The 7,609-nt window shown below is 40.3% G+C and overlaps 1 long non-coding RNA gene across 1 annotated transcript; it reads left to right on the top strand.

Moving 5' to 3' along the window:
* The first annotated feature begins 1,553 nt into the window (after positions 1–1,553).
* On the top strand, positions 1,554–3,272 carry LOC123579662. Its single transcript, XR_006702879.1, has 3 exons — positions 1,554–1,697; positions 2,968–3,030; positions 3,144–3,272. It is a non-coding gene; the product is annotated as an uncharacterized LOC123579662 (long non-coding RNA).
* Positions 3,273–7,609: the final 4,337 nt, after the last annotated feature.

The raw sequence follows: 7,609 nt of genomic DNA, 5'->3' as shown, positions 1-7,609 counted from the left end.
CTTGGATTTCAATGCCTTTTTCCTTCCCCAGTTCAGGGAAGTTCTCAGCTATTATTTCTTCAAGTATCCCTTCAGCACCTTTCCCTCTCTCTTCCTCCTCTGGGATACCAATTATGCGTATATTATTTCTTTTTAGTGTATCACTTAGTTCTCTAATTTTCCCCTCATACTCCTGGATTTTTTTATCTCTCTTTCTCTCAGCTTCCTCTTTTTCCATAACTTTATCTTCTAGTTCACCTATTCTCTCCTCTGCCTCTTCAATCCGAGCTGTGGTGGTTTCCATTTTGTTTTGCATTTCATTTAAAGCGTTTTTCAGCTCCTCGTGACTGTTCCTTAGTCCCTTGATCTCTGTAGCAAGGGATTCTCTGCTGTCCTGTATACTGTTTTCAAGCCCGGCGATTAATTTTATGACTATTATTCTAAATTCACTTTCTGTTATATTATTTAAATCCTTTTTGATCAGCTCATTAGCTGTTGTTATTTCCTGGAGATTCTTCTGAGGGGAATTCTTCCGCTTGGTCATTTTGGATAGTCCCTGGCGTGGTGAGGACCTGCAGGGCACTTCCCCTGTGCTGTGGTGTATAACTGGAGTTGGTGGGCGGAGTCGCAGTCAGACCTGATGTCTGCCCCCGGCCCACCGCTGGGGCCACAGTCAGACTGGTGTGTGCCTTCTCTTCCCCTCTCCTAGGGGCGGGATTCACTGTGGGGTGGCGTGGCCCGTCTGGGCTACTTGCACACTGCCAGGCTTGTGATGCTGGGGATCTGGCGTATTAGCTGGGGTGGGTAGGCAAGGTGCACAGGGGCAGGAGGGGCAGGCTTAGCTCGCTTCTCCTTAGGTGATCCACTTCAGGAGGGGCTCTGTGGCAGCGGGAGGGAGTCAGATCCGCTGCCGGAGGTTTGGCTCCTCCGCAGAAGCACAGAGTTGGGTGTTTGCGCGGAGCAAGGAAGTTCCCTGGCAGGAACTGGTTCTCTTTGGGATTTTGGCTGGGGGATGGGCGGGGGAGATGGCGCTGGCGAGCGCCTTTGTTCCCCACCAAGCTGAGCTCTGTCGTCCGGGGGCTCAGCAGCTCTCCCTCCCTTTGTCCTCCAGCCTTCCCGCTTTCCGAGCAGAGCTGTTAACTTAGGACCTCCCAGACATTAAGTCGCGCTTGCTGTCGGAACACAGTCCGTCAGGCCCCTCCGCTTTTGCCCGCCAGACTCGGGGGCTCTGCTTGGCCGGCGAGCCGCCCCTCCGCCCCGGCTCCCTCCCGCCAGTCCGTGGAGCGCGCACCGCCTTGCCGCCCTTCCTACCCTCTTCCGTGGGCCTCTCGTCTACGCTTGGCTCTGGCGACTCTGCTCTGCTAATCCTCTGGTGGTTTTCTGGGTTATTTAGGCAGGTGTAGGTGGAATCTAAGTGATTAGCAGGACGCGCGGTGAGCCCAGCGTCCTCCTACGCCGCCATCTTCCCTCCTCCTATACCAAGGTGCATGTGGTTCTTAAAGATAGGACTCCATGAGCACCCCAATGAAACCTATTTTGACATCTCTACAATTCTCTCTGGTCCTTAAGCCCCGTGAATAAAGTAATGCTTTATTTTGTGAAAATGCATAAGGTCTTTGGAAGCTTTAGGCTTGGCCAGTTGGGCCAATTGGTCCATCATCACCTCCACTGCATTCTTTTGGCCAAAACAAGTCACAAAGTCAATCCAGACTTAAGAGGTAAGAAAACAGATTCCTCTCTTGATGAGTGGAGATACCAGTACATACTGTAAAGAGTTTGGATACAGGGAAGGGTGGAAAATCAGGGATATTTATTTCTACAATCAATCTAATCCATGCATTATATAACCATTACAAAAAATTTACATACTGCCAAGAAATGTCTTCATCTTCATTAGTGGAGCTTCCAACCTCATTTTTTTTTTAATCCAGAAGGACTAACATTTCATTCCAAATACTAGTATATGCATGGTTGTAAATTATGCCCATAGCCTAACACATGGACTCATTTCCTTGTATTGTTCAGTGTAAGCCAATCATAGCATTCTCCACCCCTGAGTGCTCTTGACTGTTGGGGATGATGAAGTAAAAATCATCAAATCTTACTGTCCAATACATCTTTCTGCAATCTAAGGAAAGAGATCTGTAACTGGGCCATTTCAAGATCTCATTCTCCTAGAAAATTAATGGTCAGCCAAGGGATGTGAGAAAGAATGGGAAGATAATTGTTTTAAGCCCAACTTTGAGCTCTGTAAGGACCCTTGTGCTTTCCTTAACCTCACACATTCACTGGCATCTGTAAGACAAATCTTCCACTTTTCTTTTTGAATTAAAAATTAAAGTTCCCAGGGGAAATCATGCAATGGGAAATTGACACTTCAGTAAACTTGGCTCACACATTTTATTGATTATGATAAATCTAATTATTGCAATAAATCCCAGGAAAACCAAAAAATATATTTTCATGCTCCAGTGATATATATTCCTTTCTATTAGGGTAATACCTACCTGATTAGAATCTACTTCCTCAAAAGCAATAAATAAATCAAGGAATCATCCTAAACTACGTTTGCCTCAGTTGTCCTGCAAAAATCTTAATGATATTTTAACTATTTTTGTGGACTGATGGACACCAAATATGACAATAACACTTTTAAGTTCTCAACTGAGCATTAAACTTTTATTAAAATATAATGCATGAACATTTTAAACTATAAGGAAAAATCAAATCACACAATTTCTGCTACTTAGAACTCTGGATTCTGGCCTCTTTTTTCCTTTACCTTTTTTTTTAATTAAAAATATATAAGTCATGCCTAATGTGAATCTTATTTTCTTTGTTGCAATAGCTCTGGGCTCAGTGACCTGTAAAAAGTCAGACCTTTGGACTTAGACAGCTTCATTTCACTTCTTGTCCTGGGACTGGCCAGAGTGTAATTTCTCTGCCCTCTGGCCTGTGTCTCTCCCACTGCCCCTCATCTTCCCGCAGGTCACATCAAGAGGCCATGCCCCGAGGTTGGGAAATAAGCCTAACAAGCAGGTTCCACCAGAGGTGAGGAGACCCCTTTCCTTCACCAGTGTTGGAGGTTTAATTTGCTCTAAGACCCAAGCTCTTATCTTTGAAACACAAATAATTTATTTTCTTTCCTCTTTTTTTTCTTCCAGAATAAAAGAAAAAAAAAACACAATGAAAGTCAATTTTATTGATTCTATGACAACTAAAGCAAGCAAGAAAACCCTCCAACCTATTCTCGATACCTAGACATGGAAAGTCAAAAATAAATTTTTAACTGAAATTTCTTCCAAGGCAAATATCTACATAGTACAGGTCACTGATTCAAGATTCAGTTAAAATAACTCTGACACTTATTTCTTCAGTCCCTCAAACTTTCTACCCCAATGTTGCTTTTATCTATTTCTTAAAGATGTATTTTTCAAAGGGTGAATAATAAGAAATAAGAGCAAGCTGAAGCAAAATGTGAGGTGTAGAATACATTTGTATTACATGCATGCAATAAGGTGTAGTAAAGACTCCAAAACCATAAATAGATTCCTGGGTCAACAACTTACTAATTGTTAATCTTTAAGAAAGTTAGGTTTCTCAAACCTCAGTTTACTCATCCATGGGAAGACAATAATAACACACATGAGTATAAAGTAATGAGAAAAGCACTTTGTATTTTTTACACTGTTGTAAAGGAGTATACGGATGTTATCTGTTGGAACTATAAAGTGTGTTATGAACAAAAGACCTGACAATGGAGGGCACCTGGGTGGTTCAGTCAGTTAAGCGTCTGACTTCAGCTCAGGTCATGATATCACAATTTGTGGGTTGGAACCCCATGCTGGGCTCTCTGCTCTCAGTGCAGAGCCTGGAGCCTGCTTCAGATTCTGTGTCTCCCTCTCTCTGTCACTCCCCTGCTTGTTCTTTCTCTCAAAATAATTTTTTTTTCTTTTTTTTCTTTAATGTTTTACTTTTGAGAGAGAGAGAGATTGGCAGAGAGAGAGGGAGACACAGAATCTTGAAGCAGGCTCCTGGCTCTGAGCTGTCAGCACAGAGCCCGATGTGGGGCTCAAACCCAACTGTGAGATCATGACCTGTGCTGAAGTCGGATGCTTAACTGATTGAGACACCCAGGTGCCCCCAAATAAATAAAGTTTTTAGAAAAAGGACCTGACAATGGAGAATAATTTAAAATGACACAACAGCACCTACATCCATGGAGGCACACTTCAATCTCCCAAGTCAAGACAAAACAGACTCTTCTTGTGTTTATTATAAAAATACTGACTTATGGGTTGTATTCTTCAAAGAAATTATAGAAGTCGTTCAATATTCAATTTTATTTTGGAGGGATCATAGAGGTAAAGAAATGGATCTTGGTAAATATCATTCTAGTTAAATGAAAAATAAATGAAGTACTCATATCTCCTATGTAATGGCAATATAGGCTGCAAGACTCAAACACTGTTTTTGATCATTTTTATTTTTTTTAATGTTTATTTATTTTGAAGGAGAGAGAGAAAAGGAATGCATGTGTGAGAGTTGGGGAGGGGCAGAGAGAGAGGGAGACAGAGAATCCCAAGCAGGCTCCATGCTATAAGTGCAGAGCCTGACATGGGGCTCGATCTCGCAAACTGTGAGATCATGACCTGAGTTGAAATCAAGACTCTAAGACTTAAGTGACTGAGCCACCCAGATGCCCCAATGAAATTTATTTTTAAACCTCACTTTACCTGTGTCTTTTTATTATTATTATTATCTTAGAGACAGAGAGCACAAGCAAGGGAGAGGGGCAGAGGGAGAGAGAGAAATATCTTAATCAGACTCCACACTCAGCATGGAGCCCACCCCAGTGTTCGATTCCATGACCCTGGGATCATGACCTAAGCTGAAACCAAGAGTTGGGACACTCAACTGACTAAGCCACCCAGGCACCCTTGTTTTTAAATTATTTTTAATTAGCATCTATCATATGGTATGTAAAAGGATTCTTAATAAATATTTTGGACAGATTAATACCCAATCATAAATATCTTGTGTTTTTTAAATAGTAATTTCTATTAATTCAATTCATCTTTTTCTCTCTTTTCCACTTTTCACCATCTTAAGCAGGATTGTTTTTGAGACTCTCATAACTCCCACAGGTTAAAAGTTGTGCCACATTTATTCCTCTTCAAGGTGCTATAAGCACAACTAAAAAAAAAAATGTTATCTTCATAACTCAGAATTCCAGAATGCTTACTGGATATGGTACAGTGTTAGTGAGATACTCTGTAGTTGTCATAACTGAATGTTCACTTTGAAGAGGAAATTAAATGTCCCTCCGAAGTTTAAGATGAGGGTGACAGTCAAAAGTCAATGTCAATTTTTTTTAAATTACTTCTACTCCAATGTAAATGGAAAACAGCTTCCACCAATTTCCATATTCATATGGAAAATAAAACACATCTTTGAGATGACATTTAAAATCAGGAAGAATCTGCCCAAGTCTCTGCCAGAAAGAAATTATTTTCTAGAATGTGGCTTTGTCAACATACCTATCAGTGCATCTTTTCCCTAGATTGCCTTGCTAATCACAGATACACTTAATGCTATTTGAATTTTATCTCTCTCTTCTCCCTATTATGTTTTCTCTACCACCACATTTTTCCTACTGCTGGGATAACTGGTCAAGCAGCAAATCTTATTGCCCCTCATTGCTTGTTGACAGAAGAAAAGAAACTAATTGAAAATTCCCTCTCAGCAAACCAATGGTTGACCTTATTGTGATCTGGAATATCAGGTTTGCACATCTAAGTCTGGAGTACCAGCATCCCTTCCATCCCTACCTAAGACATTGTCCCACCTCACCACAAGATGCCATCAAAATTCACCCACTGATTATTATAACCCAGAAATGAATATAGCACACAACCCGGACTAAAATCTATCATGGTAACTGTGTCACTAAGCCATCAGTGACCACTCTATGGTCCTTTCTGTGTGAATCCTAGTTTCCTGGAACTAACCAAAGTAAAATGATTTAATAAAACTTTCATAGCAGAAACAAAATAATAGTCACAGCATTTCAACTAAATTTCCCTAATGTATCACTGACAAAGCTTGTTCGTCTTCAAATCCAATTTATCTGTTCAAATCCCTTTGCTACTCTTTATGTAGAGTTCTTTTTGAAGTTCTTTGGAGGTCGGGAACTAGAGGAAACAGCAGGACTCAGAGGAGCAGGGTAATAACTCTCTAAACACAATTACATCTCTGGAATTACTGAAGTAAATTCTTTCCTGGTGAAGACTTAAGAAACTTTATGTGAAGTGATGAAGCAAATAAGATGTTTCTGTTCTGTGAAATCATGTTAAAGGACATGCCTAGCTAGCAGGCCCTTAACCCTAGTACCCAGCTTCCACACCATTCTGGTGGCAGATATTCTCTTTCAGTTCTGTTGTTTTGCTTCCACATTAATTGTTGGCCACAGAACAAGCTGAGAAAAACAAAAGCCGAAACAGTCCATGTAGTGGCATCTCTGTGTGGAGTTAACTGCTTCTAGTTGGTATGTTACATTGGCCACAGGCCACTTGGTACCTCTACCATGCCTGAGGAAATGGTGATTTTTCTCAGAAACAGCTCTGGATGAGGAAAGAAGAGCCCATGACCTCCCGTTAATTCATTCCAAGACCTTGATCATTTAACTTCTTACGGTCTTAATTTCTATTTTCTATCTGAGAAATTGCAAACAAATACATTTCTTCCAGCCCATGTGCTGAATTGTTCTGAAGCTTGACTGAGTTACAGAAAATGTTTCGGAAATTATAAAGACTTATGTAAATGCAAGATATGAATATATCACTTGGTCATATTGACTTCCTGTCAATGTTATATTATTTAGTCTTATTACAAAAAGGATTAGCCATATTCTATGTAATGTTAAAATCCTGTTAGGATTCACTATATGAAAGAAGCAAGTATTTTTGACATGATGAAATTTCAACTAAAATTACTCTAAAATCAGCCTTTACAACATACCTTTTTGAATTTCTACAAATTAAACATTTCAACCCTGCTTTGTCCTTCTTTCTGTTCAATGCATTGAGACTAACATTTCTATCAGTCTAGCATACCATTCATTTCCTTCAAAGTAGAATCCTTTTCACCCGCTCATTCATATTCTGATCAAAGTTCAGTAGATATTTCTAAATTGTATCTCTCTTTATTCATCATCCTATTTCCTCATTTTCATTCATATTCTCACACATATGAAGGATGGATCTAGAATTTTCTCACTTACATCTTGGAGCTCATTTCCCAGCAAGAGATTTAAGGTCTCATTTCAGGTTCTGTACCTCAAACCCTTAGCCCCTGAACGGCACTTGCTCCCCAATTGCCTAATAATATAGATTATTCTAAACTTCATACAGAAGGTGCTTCCTGTCCCAATTTAACATCTGGAGGACCTCATTTAAGTAATGTTCCTCACTAATTAGTGAAATAAAACAAGGGAGAAATTAAGGGCTGAGTGGAGGGTCAGATGTGAACACTACCCTGGATGTCAGAGAGTAGGTGTGCATACTTTTTATTTTGCTACAATGAAAGAGTACTTATATTAAGACTGGTTATTTCAGGTGTAAAGGTGCCC

Source organism: Leopardus geoffroyi, chromosome A3 (genome assembly GCF_018350155.1).
Source record: "Leopardus geoffroyi isolate Oge1 chromosome A3, O.geoffroyi_Oge1_pat1.0, whole genome shotgun sequence".
In the NCBI taxonomy this organism is placed as follows: domain Eukaryota; kingdom Metazoa; phylum Chordata; class Mammalia; order Carnivora; family Felidae; genus Leopardus; species Leopardus geoffroyi.
The sequence above is the reverse complement of the archived record's forward strand: the minus strand, read 5'-3'. Positions and strand labels throughout refer to the sequence as shown.